Raw genomic sequence first — 15,530 nt, 5'->3', positions numbered from 1 at the left:
AGTCTCAAGACTCCATTTTGTATTCTGTCTTGCATCAGACCTCAGTGGAGGTGGATGCATGTATGTGTTTGACTTCAATAAAAGCAGGCTGCTGTTTTGACTTCAATATAGAAGTATGCTTGTGGACTTCAGTGAGTACAACTATACTAAAAATGATGGACTACTGATTAAGACTCATACCCTGTGTTCACAACAAAGAGAGAAGCTAGTAACCAGCTGCTATAAATCACTACTGACCGAGAGGTCATGAGTTCGAAGCCTGGGTCGGGTTAAGCCTCCGACCATTAATAGCCCCGGCTTGCTGTTGACCTATGCAGCCCCGAAAGACAGTTGCACCTGTCAATTAGGGAAATTTAGGGACGCTTTATGCGGGAGGCTAATTTACAACACCATAAAAAAACTGCCAGCAAAACATGAGGAAAGGAATGAGGAAGTACAGCCACTTCTGGACAGTGAAGCAACAGCTCCCCCTGTGGCCGGAATCGTGAAGCTGGAAAAATGTTAAAAATGCCTCTGAGTCTGTCTAATGTATGTTGTTTGTCTGTTGGCATTGAATGTTTGCCATATATGTGTTCATTGTAATCCACCCTGAGTCCCCTTCAGGGTGAGAAGGACAGAATATAAATACTGTAAATAATAATTAATAAATAATCCTATCTATAACTGAACTTCAGTAAGAAATGTGCCTGTATGGTGAATTAATACAAGATGTTTTATGGGTAAACAAGATAAGTTATTTTTCAAAGATGACTTTGTCTCTTTATCTCTAAGTGCATATTTTAAACTATGAGATTTCAAGGGAGTGTATATCTTTTGGTCAACTTCAACTGCAAAGAAACAACCATCCTCTGCTAACCAAATATATTTTTGTAGTGGTTTTCAAAACGTGGTCTCCACATATTCATTGCCAAAAGACTGGGTTATTTTCCAATATCTTATGCAATAGGTTATGAAATTTATAATATAAAATCTTTCCCCCTGTGGGGAAGCTAGAAGGGTGAGAGGTGGGATGCAGGGCGAGAGAGAGAGAGAGAGAGAGAGAGAGAGAGAGAGAGAGAGAGAGAGAGAGAGAGAGAGAGAGAGAGAGAGAGAGAGAGAGAGAGAGAGAGAGAATAATTGCACCCTGGGAGCAAGTCTTTGTAGATCTTTTTAAACAGTGTTAAGAATGGGATGTTGGGACTGGGGGGAAATCTGTATGTAAAATATTTTGAGGCTGAACTTTTGTAAATTGAACACAGTCTTTTCACACTACACTGTAAAAGTGTATGTCTGTGTGAGACAAGGGAAAGAGTGGGAGATAATGGAGAAGAGAAGGAAGGGAGATTTCAGATAATGGTTGGCACTCTATTAGTGTTTTAGGTGCATGTTAAGTTCCTTCACACAAACAGTTGTCCTTTTTGAAGGCTATTGCTTAATGTCTGCATTCACAGTTACATAAGAGGAACTCCATGGTGTTGCGCATTGGGGTAAATAACTATTTATGAGTACTTGCAGTGAACCACTTGGTTGACTGGGATTGCGTATATCACATTGCACAAGTTTACACTATTGCCTTTGGACCTTAAAGTTTCACCGTATAGCTTGAAGACAAGAGACCAGACAGGTAATTTCATTGCAAGCACATTCACAGATAGTACAATATCTGTTTTCAGCAGAAATATGATATAATACAGCCAACACATAAATACATGAGTATAGATTTGCAGGATGTAAGCTGGATGTAGGGTTTCAGCCATAATTTTCTCTTGCTTTGGTATTACATGTAATACTGTCCTTGCTGATAACAACTTTGAGAAGCAATGAGGCAATATGTGTTGATAAAAATCTTGTAAGGATGCAAACAATTTGCACAGGGCTTACTTTGGAGAAGCTTCATGGGGCAGACAATGAAATCTGTGAGGCTTTCTAAAAGTAACCTCATTTACAGTATACATTTTGTATATTGCTCCTTCAGGGCTTGTTTACACCATTGCCTTTGACTATTAGGACTTCCACATATGGCTCAAATATCAGGAACCAGACACATAATCTCATTGTTTCTCTTCCCTGAGTCCCTGATATGCTGTTACTCCTTCCTTTCAAAGTGACTGATAGGAACCAGGGTATGCAATGCAGTTCAGCAGTTCTGTGGCAATGAAAAAGACACTTCTCAGTTCTTTTTCCCCCCAAATACTCACAACACACAGCACCAAATTGCTGTAGAAAACTTCTGATAACTACTACATACTAGAGCCACAGTGAATGACTGGACTCCCACAATTTGGAAGCAACCACCAAAAACATTCCCTTTTGTCAATATGAAGCATGCCTATAATGATGGTGGGGCCAAGAGAAAATTCTCCATCAGAGATCTTAAAACTTATGCAGGCTCATATAGGGAGACAAAATCGTTTAAGTATTCCAAATCAAAGCTATAAAAGTCTTCACAAGGCATGACAAGTACTTTGAATTCTATGTGGACTGGTAACTAGTAAAAGTATTTCAGCAGACAGTTACATGGTTTGGACTTTTTGGTACAACAGCCACTGACAGTGTTGGCCACTGAAATTCTGGAAGCTATAATGAAAATGGGGTAACTTTTCCAAGTTGTCCTGCTCTTTTGTAAAAACACGACATGTGAAGGAACTGTCAGGGAAGCAAAATGCATCTTCACAAGGTGGACTCACCCTCAGCCTGCTAACTAGTCTAGCAAATTATTCTGTCTTTTGCCGAAGGTGCCAACAAGGACAGGACAAGAGATGAGAGAGGAGTCTGTTGGTTCCCCATCAACAGCATGCATCCTGAAATCTTTTGCTTTTATCATGACTATATTGAACATGCTCAAAGAAGTCATAACTTTTTGTGTGAGCTAAAAAGTGGTGGAAGCTAGCCAACCTCTGAGGATGCCTGCCATAGATGTGGGTGAAACGTCAGGAGAGAATACTTCTAGAACATGGCCATACTGCCTGGAAAACATACAACAACCCTGTGATCCCGGCCATGAAAGTTTTCAACAACACATTGAACATACAGTTACTTTGACATAATGGCTGTGAATTTTCACTCCTCAACCTTGTTGTCAGTCATGGCTTTTATATATGTACTAGCGATCCCCGGGTTTGGTCTCTCAGTATCTAAGGTCAATTCCCTCCCAAGCCCACCAGTACTTAAAGTTGGTCATGTGTGGCAGTTTTGGTCTAGTTCTGTCATTGGCGGGAGTCACAGGGCTCTCTGAAAGGAGGAGCCATTTTGGAAAATACATACTAGGCCTGTGTGATCAATGAAAAAATGTTTCTTTTTTTTTAATTAATTTTTATTGAGAGTTTTATACGTAATTTAATAAAATGAAAAATGGGAGAAAGAAAGGGGAAGAAAAAGAAAAAAAAGAGGGAAAAGGGGGGATGGGGGGGGAGTTTGTCAGTCTTCCATCCTCGTCACTTCGGGGTAACTTGCTATTGTTTCGATTCTTCCTCTAGTCCTGGGTGGATTTTCTTTACTGTTTCTGATTATACCGATCAAAGTTTGTTATCCTATATATTTGTTTTTATACATTAGTTCCTGTTCCTTTGTTGCATATATTCTTTGTAGAGAGACCAGTCCGTGCGTTTCATGGGTTTCCCTTTGTGTTGTTTAATCAAAAATGTTAATGAGTCCATCTCGTATATTTCATCTATTTTTATGGTCCACTCTTCAATGCTTGGTATGACTTGTGTTTTCCAATGTTTTGCAAATAAAATTCTCGCAGATGTAGTCAAATATGTGAACAGTATGTCTTCATTTCTGTTAAATTGCATTTCTTTGTCGGTTATTCCTAGGAGGTAATATTCTGGTTTCAACGAAAAAGACTTTTTCATTATTTTCTGTGTCTCAACATGTATTATTTTCCAGTATTTCTGAGTTTCCTCACATGTCCACCATGCGTGATAAAAAGAGCCCACCTGGTTTCTGCACTTCCAGCATTTGTTTTGAACGTTAGGATACATTAGACCTAGTTTTTCCGGTGTAATATACCACCTATGGAATATTTTTAACCAATTTTCTTTCAGATCCGTCGCGTAGGTGTACTTTAGTTTAACATTCCAGACTTGTTCCCACTCTTCGAATTTGATTTGTCTTCCAATATTTCTGGCCCATTTTGTCATGCATGCCTTCACTGTTTCTTCCTCTGTCGACCATTTGAGCAATGTGTTATATAACATTGTTATGCTTTTTTTTCCATTCCTAAGCAATTTGTCCCAAATTGTTTCCCTTTCATTAAAGCCCGTTTTACTATCTTTTACGAATTGTTCTTTTAATTGTAAATATTGAAACCAGGTTAGGTTAGGGTAAGTCTTTTTTAGCTCTTCTTGCTCTTTCATTTGATATTGGTTCCCTCTTTTTGTTAAAATTTCATTGTATGTTGGCCATTGGTGCCACCCAAGAATTTTTCTTTGATTGGCCTCAATAGGAGAGATCCACATCGGTATTTTTCTGTATAGGTATGGCTTGTACTTCTCCCATACCTTTATAATTGAAGATCGTACGAAGTGATCTCCGAATCCTTTTTCAATTGCTCTTTTATCGTAGCCGATATAGGCATGCCAGCCACGACGCAGGTCGGATCCTTCCAGATCTAAGAGTTTTTCATTTTTCAAGAGGGCCCAGTCCAACACCCATGATAGGGCAGAAGCTTCAAAGTAAATTCTTAAATTGGATAGTCCAAATCCCCCTCTGGATTTGGAATCTGTCATAGTTAAGTATTTAATTCTTGGTCTTTTTCCTTTCCACACAAATTTTAAGATTTCCTTATTCCAGGTACTAAATATTTTGGCACTCCGGATAATAGGAAGATTTTGAAAAAGGTATAATAGTTTTGGAAGGACGTTCATCTTTATTAATGCAATTCTCCCCAATAGTGAAATTTTAATATTGGCCCACTTTTTCAGATCTTTACTTATTTCTTTCCATTTTACGTGATAATTGTTTTCTAATAAATGTGCATTTTTGTGTGTTAACCAGATTCCCAGATATCTTAATTTGAATGTTGCGGCAATGCCCGCACATTTTTGTAATCTCTCTTGATTTGGTCTCGATATATTTTTTGTTAATATTTTGGTCTTTTTTTTGTTTAAATAGAAGCCCGCTAGCTCTCCAAATTCTTCCAGTTTGTATATCCATCTCTGTATATTTTTTCTTGGTTCCTCGATAATACAGATGACATCATCCGCAAATGCTCTTAATTTATAATCTTTTTGTTTTATTCTTGCCCCTTTTAGTTCCTTGTCCTCATTAATATTTTTTAAGAGTATCTCTATGGCAAATATGAAAATGAGGGTAGAGAGTGGGCATCCCTGGCAAGTTCCCTTCTCAATCTTAATTTCCTTTGATGTTTGGCCATTGATTATCACCCTTGCCCGCTGGGATTCATATATCTTGTCGATTGCACTTGAAAATTGGTAACCAATGTCTATTTCTTTAAAAAGTAATTTGAAGAATCCCCAGTTCAGATTGTCAAATGCTTTTTCGGCATCGATTGATAAGAGTGCCAATTCTTTTTGATGGTTTTTATCATAGTACTCGATGATGTCTAAAATGCATCTTATATTATCCCCCATCTTCCTCCCTGGTAAGAAGCCTGTTTGTTCTTCCGAAATCCAAGAATTTAGGAAATTTTTGAACCTTTCTGCTAATACTCCCGTAAAGATTTTATAGTCCAAATTGAGAAGAGAAATCGGGCGATAATTTTTAACCTCTAATGGATCCGAGTTTTCTTTAGGAATTATGATTATGTCAGCTACTCTCCATGAATCCGGGATTTCTTGACCCTGTAGAATTTGATTCATTATAGTTTTAAGTTGCGCAGCTAGAACATCTTGGAATGTTTTGTAAAAGCTAGCCGGGAAACCATCAGGTCCCGGCGCTTTGTTCCCCTTCAACAATTTTATTGTTTTCTTTATTTCTTCTTCTGTAATTTCTTTATTGAGTAACTCCCGTTGGATTTCGGTAATTTTCTCCAATTTTTGCTTGCCTAAATATTGTGCTATTTTTGGATAATCCAAATGCTTTCCTTTGTATAGTTGGTTAAAGAATTGGTGAAATTCCTCAATAATTTCCTCATCTTTAGTATAAATTCTGTCCTTCCCCTTTATTTTTGTTATTAATTGTTTCTGACGCTTTCTCCTTATTTTTCTGGCTAACCAGGCTCCAGGCCTGTTAGCATTCTCAAAATAATCTTGCCTAATAAATTTTAATTTCTTAGCAATATTCTCCAATTCCATGTGATCTTTTTCTTTTTTCAGGGCCTTTAATTGTTCTTGAGTTATTTTGTCTTTGGGGTTCATTTTTAGCTGTATTTCCATTCTATCAATTTCCGTCCCAATTTCCTTTATTCTTTTGTCTTTCTGTTTTTTATGTCTGATTTTTTGTTGGATCAGATATCCTCTTATTACAGCTTTATATGTGTCCCAAATTATTTGAGTTTTCATCCCTTCCTGCGTATTTATTTTAAAGAATTCCTTAGTCAATTCTTTGTATCTATTTATATCCTCTTCTGACTTAATTAAGTTGTCATCTAATCTCCATTTATAACTAGGCAGTTTATGATTCAGAGTCAATTCGATTGGGCTGTGATCTGATTTGTCTCTGGCCAGGATTTTCATGTCCGAGACTTCGGTCACTATAGAATTGGTTGCCCAAACCATGTCGATGCGCGACCAGGTCTGGTGTCTGCTCGAATAGAAAGTATAGTCTCTTTTGTAGGATTATGATACCGCCAGATGTCCTGCAAATTAAATTCCTCTCTCATCATAATCATATTCTTGGGCAACAATCCTCTATTTCTCTTTTTTGATCTCTTTTCCTTTTTTGTTTTATCCATTTTGTCATCTAAAATTCCATTAAAGTCGCCAAAAATCATTATATGTTCAATTTCTGTATTGGCTATCTGCTCCCTTAAATTTTTAGTGAAATGTGTTTTTGGGCCATTTGGAGCGTAGATGTTACAAATTAGTGTTTTTTGAGTCCCTATCATAATTTCAACTCCCACGAATCTGCCCTCCATATCTCTGAATTTTAGATCAGCTGGAATGTCCTCTTTAATATATAGTGCCACTCCCCTTTTCTTTTTGACATCTGCTGAATAAAATATTCTACCAAGTTTGGGATTTTCTAAGTAAGATATGTGTTTTTGTGCAATGTGTGTCTCTTGAAGAGCCACTATGTCATATTTACCTTTTATTAACCAATTTATTACAGCTTTTCTTTTACTAGGTGAGTTTAAACCGTTAATGTTGTTTGAAATACATTTAAGTTGGCGGTTTAGGTCATACATCATCATGATTTTTTGTTTTAGAATCAGTCTCTTCTTCCTCAGTCACTTGGTCATTGTCATCTGAATCCATAGGTTCCTCCGTCTTATTTTCTTTTGGGTCTTCTGGGGAGTAGTATCTTGCCCTTTTTGGGTTTTTCTCATTTGCCAGTGAGGTTTCCGGTTGTTTCTCTATTTTTTGCTCCTTTATTTTCTTGAAAAAATGTTTCAATAAAAATAAAGGTAAAGGTTTCCCCTGATGTTAAGTCTAGTCGTGACTGACTCTGGAGGTTGGTGCTCATCTCCATTTCTAAGCCAAAGAGCCGGCGTTGTCCATAGACACCTCCAAGGTCATGTGGCCGGCATGACTGCATGGAGCGCCATTACCTTCCCGCCTGAGCAGTACCTATTGATCTACACACATTGGCATGTTTTTGAACTGCTAGGTTGGCAGGAGCTGGAGCTAACAGTGGCCGCTCCCGCTGCTCCCGGGGTTTGAACCTGGGACCTTTTGGTCTGCAAGTTCAGCAGCTCAGCGCTTTAACACACTTCGCCACTGGGGCTCCTGGGACTGTCTATGGCTTATTAAAAATTCATATAAAATGCCAGGAAAATATTACCACTGTGCTGATAGTTATTTCTTTCAACTACTTTGGACAGTCATGACATTTTCTACTTCACCCGGGGTTTACCTTTCAGGGCACAGTTTCAATATTCATTACTAAATTAGGCGGCGGGGTGGGGAATCATTTTTAAAGTATTTTCTAAATTGGATGTGGTCCGTATTGTAACTATAATGATGTAACTACTTTTCTTTACTTTTTCATTAAGTGAGGAAATTTTAGGGGGTTCTTTCTCCCTCATTGTTAGAGCTATCAGCATGAAACTTCCTATGAGGGTAGAACACATTTACCACTGTTAGCCCATCATGTTTTAGAATTCTCCACTCATCCACTGATTTTGAGGAAAATTTTGAAATTTTTACAAACAACATTTTTTTAAAAAAAACTACAAGAGCTATCCCCTTGAATTTTCTGTACAATGACATAAGTTAATGGGATAATTCCCCCCAAGTTTCAGAAAGTTTTGCACATTTACTGATTTTTGAGATTTTTTAAAAATGACAAAAACCTTTTAAAAAGCCACAACAACTATTCCTTTGAATGTGACACACAAGACAACATAACCATAGAATGTCAAAACTTAGGGATTTCCTCCCAGTCCAACACAGATTTACTTACTAGCATGAGTCATTCATCTGCAGAATGCTATGAATGGTTGGCTGGCTGGCTGGCTGGCTGTTACGGAGGGAAAATAACTCTCCCCTATCTTCATTGAGGCTTCCTGATGCTGCAGAATTCTGGGAAATATAGTTTAGAGCAGGGCCTTTTGAATCATTTTCCAGAATTCTGTGTTCTCTTAGTCTCCTTCCCAGCTTTCTCAGCTTCTGAGGCCAGCTGTTTGCACTCATGGAAACAGGCAACTGGTCTATTCTTAATTTAAAGAGGAATGGCAGCCTCTTTGGGAGGCTTCTAAGGATTACAGAATTTAAATAAAAAGTATTGGGTGAGTGTTTTGATTTTTAAGTTTTTGCATGGACACCCACCTGTGTTTCTTAATATGTTTATATATACAAAATTTACAAAATATGTTTTGTATGTATGAACAGATATTAAAAATGACTATACAAAGTAAAAAATGACTATTTTGTACAGCTCTAATACACACACACACACACACACACACACACACACTTTTGTTATATAGACAGATAGATATTCTTGTACATATTGTCATGCCTTCCATGTAGATGTTCAAGGAATTCATATAGAAATCAAATGTGGAGAATATATGTGAGTGCTTCTGTCAGCCCTATGATCAGTGTCTCATCTTTTTCTTTTAAAATAAAGGAATTAGTGTTCCTTAGTTTATTCAACTGCAAAGGATGATACAAAATGATGAAGCCAACATGTACAGGGGATTTGGAACTGATACATATGCCTCATACATTTTCTATTCTTAATACCAGCATGGCAATACCTTGAATGCTTAGAGAACTTACATAATGCCCTTTTCATCTGAACAGGTGTGATACAAAAGATTACTATGTGCATGAATGTGTTTCGCTTTTTCTTTGATACGGCCTTAATCTGATTCGATTATGCAATTTGTTTTTGTCAGATTTTTGTGTGAATAGGGTTACTGTCAACAATAACAACAGCAACAACAACGTTGATAGCCGAGGTGAAAAGATAAATCAGCTTCTATCATCAATAAGTTTCATCATCATAAAGAAAAATTCTCTCTGTCTGTGTCTGCAAATGCATGCTACCACTATTTCTTTCCAGTATAGTCATTTTTTTCTCTTTTTCTTTCTGAAAATATTGCCACTCTTCTGTATATTTTGAAGATCTCAGTGTGCCTTACAATTAAAATAAATGAAAACATGTTTAATGGTTTTGATTATTTTAATTTATAGTTATATGTTATTACTCAGGTATTATAATTTTCTATTATATGTATGTTAGCATTGAATTTTTGCCATTTATATGTTGTAAACCACCTTGAGTCCCCCTTGGGGCGAGAAAGGTGGTATATGAATATAGTAGGTAAAGGTAAAGGTTTCCCCTGATGTTAAGTCCAGCTGTGACCGACTCTGGAAGTTGGTGCTCATCTCCATTTCTAAGCCAAAGAGCCGACGTTGTCCACAGACATCTCCAAGGTCATGAGGCCGGCATGACTGCATGGAGCGCCGTTACCTTCCCGATGGAGTGGTACCTATTGATCTACTCACATTTGCATGTTTTCGAACTGCTAGGTTGGCAGGAGCTGGGGCTAACAGTAGGTGCTCATTCCGCTCCCAGGATTTGAACCTGGGACCTTTTGGTCTGCAAGTTCAGCAGCTCAGTGCTTTAAGACACTGTACCACCAGTAAAATAAATAGTAAAAAAATAGTAAAATATAGACATATATTTTTACTATATATTTGTACTATAGTAAATATAGTAAAATAAATAAATAAATAGTTTAAAACAGTTAAAAAATTATGTAACTATAGTTAAAACATAACATAATAACCACCAGTTCAAACAGATTTCAAGGATTAAATATTTTTGAACTATGCACATCAATATTTGTGATGCATCAATCAGTGAGGCCTAAACAGTTATGACAATAATTGCAATAATTTCAGGAGCAGGGACTTGGAAGAAAAAATGGCCTTTGATTTGAGAATTGCCAAGAGAATCCAGTTCAGATGCTGGATTGGAGAGGCTTAAGATGGAAATCAATTTGACAATTTCCTTTCTCAAAAAGCATGAATAATTCTATTCCTTCACTAATGAAACCACACACATTCATTCCAGTTTGGAAGAGGACTCGATTCTGCCATTCTTCCACTTGCTCAACTCCTATTGTCTGCAATCAGGGCTGTTCACAAACAAAGCCAAATATGCTGTCAGTCTTCCCGTGACAAAATGCATGGAGAATGAGATCTATTTAACAAACTCCTGGCAACCCAGCAGACTAAATCTGATTCAGGGGGGAAAAAAGAACGATGGCCTTCTTCCCAAGGCTACAGAATGTCAGAATTGGCAACATACTCCTCTCTTCTTTCTGCCTAGGCTTCCAGTTTTAGTTTTTCACAAACAGCCAAGTACTCATCTTAATGTGTTATCACTGTCCCCTCTCCTTCATAGGTTGTTTATTTGTTGAACACTGCTTTTCCACCCATTGCTCCCCTAGAGAAGCAATGGAAATGAACAAATGGAGCAGAACCAAGCTGGAGTCATAGCCCTGGAGAGGCACTGACTTCTATTCACCCAACAGAAAACATCCTTTTTAGAGCTTGGCTTGTTTGAAGAACACCCGCTTCCTCTTCTAGAGAAGTATGTCTGTTCCATGACATATTGTTATTGGGCAAGCATTTTTCTATCCATCCCAAACTTTGTACAAAGAAGCTTTTAATTATGGAGCATATGGTCTCATTTTCTGTAAACTGCCAGTTACAGACACACTGGTTTATACTGAATGTCTGTGTGAAAGAAGAACCTTAAAGGGGGGAGGAGAGTTCAGAGCATTTCTGCATATACAAACAGTGTGATTTAAGAAATACGCAGGCACTGCGTATTTATTTAATTGTCCACTTAGGAGTTTATCAGTACGTGCCTCTATTTCAGCTATCCTTTTTAGTTCAGTGACTAAGTTTCTGTGTATGTGTTTATGTGCCTTCAAAACTCCTGTTGACTTTTGGTAACCACACGAATTCCAAAGGGCTTTCTTAGGCAAGGAATACTCAGAAGTAGTTTTGCCACTATGTTTTCTATATTTCAGTTGTTCTTCTTTCACACTCACTTCCACTCCTTGCTCAGATAGCAAACAGCAAGCTCAGTGTCGTGGCACATTAGTGGTAGGGCAATAAATCATAGAAATAACAGTACAGGCAGTCCTCAAGTTACAAATATCCAACTTGCAAACGACTCATAGTTAGGAATGAGGTAAGACATCAGAAAGTGAGAGAAATCTGCACCTAGGAAGGGAAGTTCATTCCTGGAAAAGTTATCATGGGAAAAAAGTGTCTCAACTGCCAACTACCAATCCTTGTTTCCACAACAAGCCAAATTTTTCAAAATCCAATTATCACAGGGACAGAAAGTGAGGGGAAATCTTCTGAAATGGGGAACAGGCAGCAAACAACACGACAGGGGTTTTTGCCCTTTCCTTTGTGATCCAAAGCTTAACAAATGTATTTTGAATGGAGTTACACTTACAAATGAACCTGTTCCAATTTACATACAAATTCAACTTAAGAACAAACCTACAGAACCTATCTTGTTCATAACTTTGGGACTGCCTATATAGGAGTTAAAATGTTAGTTAAATGGTGTGTAACTTAAGAGAGCCTTTCCACACCCATTTTTTGCCATTCTTGGCAAGGGAGAGGGGGCATAGAAAACAGAACCTAAAACTTTATGTGTGCCTTCAAGTGACCTGTTGGCAAAATGGAGGCAGACAGTCCTCTGTGACAGGAATAATGCTATCCAGGAAACAGGGAAATTCAGAGGGGGGAATTTCTACTCTTTCTCCTCTGTCTTTTCTCATGCTGGATAGTGCCATTCTAGTGGATTAGGACTGTCTGCCTTCATTTTAGTTGCCACCGGACAACTCTATGGCACGTTAGTAGGGGCAAGGTTTGAGTGGCACATGAGTGTCGGCAAACTGGTTTCATCGCCACTTGCCCATGCAGCTGTTGAGCTCATTCAGGGACTGCTGGTGGGGTGCCATGCAGTGGATGACAATGTAGTTATCCCCAATGCCAATCCATAATAGCCTGTCAATATGCATTCTTCATATACTTGTCTGAAGACCTGGGGGGCTATAACTCTGGTAATGCAGGGTAATCTGATGAACATATGAAGATTTCTGATGCAGTTGGCTTACCCATATGCTCATTTCCTATCCCTCTAGTTAAGTTCCCATTTGTTCACGTGACTCCCTGAGCAGGGCTATAAAGGTCTATAAAAGGAATGACAGTGACTGTATTGTGTATATTATGCTTTAGAGAAGCAAAACATTCAATCCTTTGGGGAAATGCGCAAAAAAACAACAACCTGCTTCTGACAGAATGAAAAGGTTTTGTATTAATATATTTGCCTCATTGTTGCATTAGGTGGAATGTCTTAGCCTAATTTAGAATCCTCACTGTCAGATATACGGCAAAGGAGCTGTGAAATAAATAATTAGTGTTATCATTTATTTATGGCTTTTTATGGGAAAGGGGGCAGGATACAAATAAAACTTATTATTATTATTATTATTATTATTATTATTATTATTATTATGTTAACATTTAAAGCAGAGATGGAGCAATTTTATATAAAAGAACAGAGATATGCTATCTGCTTTTATTTTCAGCATTTAACTCTATGGGCCTCATCACAAAGGACAAGCAAAGTGTCCAGCTGTGATGACTCATGGGCCATGTAGTTCCTAGTGCTGTTGTGACAGATGAAGAGGAAAACTTGGGTTTTCCACCATTTCAGCCAGAAAGGGAACTTTCCCAGCCTGAATTAGAGCCCTTGCACCTGCAGGAGGTTTGTATTCCAGAAATTTGCCAAACAAGCCCTGAGTCAAAATCTCCCCCATTTTCTCGCCGTAATTATTATCTACAACAAAAAGGAGTTCAGCAGGCTAATCGCCGAAGCCTGAGAATCGCAGCAAAGCATTCTGATGATTAAGCCTGCTCCCATGAGAAATTTTAGGGAGTCATACATCTGGACACAGAGATTGACTTTCGTTTCTGGTTTCCCCAGAGAAGTGTTCTCTGGTGGGAAACGAGGCCCTATTTAGGTTCCTTGCCCTTTTGGAATCTTGCGGAGTCAATTCGTCAGCTACTGGAGTAGCGTGTGTGGACAGCTACTCCGTTTCCAAGCCTCGTTCTTGTTTCCAAGCCTCGTTCCTGTTTCCAAGCCTTCGTTCCCAGCCTTGTTTACTTCCACGGATCTTGCCTTGCTTCCCGGACCTTGCCAAGTAAATTCCACGGATCTTGGTTTTGCTCCTCGTTTCTTGTTGCCTTGTTCAAGCCTTGTGTTCCAAGTATCAAGTTATCACCTAGCCTTGCTCTAGTTTCATGGACTAAAGGACCTTGTCATCTCCCCTCACTTCGCTTGGCGAAGTGAGTGTTTCGGTTATTGGATTACAACTTTGGACCTTAATATTTCATATTGGACATTGTTTCTTTGGACTAATTTTGACCTTCCCTGAAAGGTCTACTCCTGAACTATTTCCTACATTTGCTTTTATTTACCTTATACAATTCCTTAATAAAGATATTAGTTAGATTCTGGCCTCTGTGTATGGTTATTGGTGCTCTGCAGCCTGGGTCGTGACAGTTTGACTCCGCCACCCTAAGCACCAATTAACCTAGGCCAGAATGTCTACCGGAGCCGGACCGGGGGCCCAACCACTCAGCTACACCATCGACAAGGATGAAGAGGACCGCATCCGTGATAAGCTCAATGCGCAGGAGGGAGAAATAAGGGGATTTAAGGAACGCGGAATCCGTCTCCCGGCCCTGGCGTTGCCAACCAAGTTTACTGGAGAAGCTTCTAAGGTACATGTTTTCCGTCGCCAATGCCAGGCTTATCTAGAGGCCCGTAATGCTGAGTTTCCCCAAGAAGACATCAAGGTGGCGTGGATCTACAGTCTCCTAGACGGGCCAGCGGCCAACTGGGCGACGGCACTGTTCGACCAAGACTCCCCACATCTAAGATCAGCGCAACAATTCTTAGATCACATTAAGGCGACTTGGGGGATTGAGGACAATTTGGAGGCAGCCGGCCACAAACTCCGGCGCCTCTCCCAAGGGGACAGACCCATGTCCCAGTACATAGCCGAGTTCCGAGTGCTGGCCCATAACACCGGATGGAACGATATAGCCCTCAGAGGACAATTTCGGGAGGGTCTCAATATCGAGATGCTGGAGGAAATCTCCAAGGTGGATCCTCCACACTCTCTTGAAGCACTCATTGATCAATGTTTACGAGCTGAAGTCATGATTGCCAACAGAAGACAATGGATCCGAGGCCAGAGCGGTAGGACCGGAGCGAGACCTCCCGCTCCCACCGGCGTCCAGCCGCGTCCAGTGTGGGGACCCCCGCCACCAGCCCCATACCCCAGAGGAAGCGAGGAGGTGCCGATGCAGTTGGGCAATGTGCGTCCCAGATTAGATGCCGCCGAGAAGGCCCGCCGCCAACGCCTAAATCTCTGTTGGTACTGCGGAAACGGGGGCCACTTTGCCAGAGAGTGTCCAGCCAAAGGGAAGCCCGCCGCTCGTCTGGCGGCGGCGTCCTCCACGGAGACGAAGACATCTGAGGCGGCTGGCGCACAGCCGGCGGGGGAAGCCAGCGACCGGGCGTAGAGAGGCTCGCCAACCCGGTCAAAAACCCCACTCAAGAGCCGCCAACCGGGGTCCTATTTCTTCTAGTGGTCACCTTGTGGTCAGTGAAAAAAGGACCTGTCATGGTCCATGCCATGATAGACTCAGGAGCCACAAACAACTTCATTGATAGAGAGTATGCCGACTCTCTGGGATTACAATATCACGACTTCAAGAACGCCCGTGTGGTGCAAGCCATCGATGGCCGCCCCCTCAAGACAGGTCCAGTAAGCCAGTGGTCGGAGCCCACCAGAATGTGGATAAGGGAACACATGGAAGAGATTTCCTTCTTTGTTACCGAGGTTCCCCACTTCCCTGTGATTTTGGGAA

Source organism: Anolis carolinensis, chromosome 1 (assembly GCF_035594765.1).
Source record: "Anolis carolinensis isolate JA03-04 chromosome 1, rAnoCar3.1.pri, whole genome shotgun sequence".
NCBI lineage: Eukaryota > Metazoa > Chordata > Lepidosauria > Squamata > Dactyloidae > Anolis > Anolis carolinensis.
The sequence above is the reverse complement of the archived record's forward strand: the minus strand, read 5'-3'. Positions refer to the sequence as shown.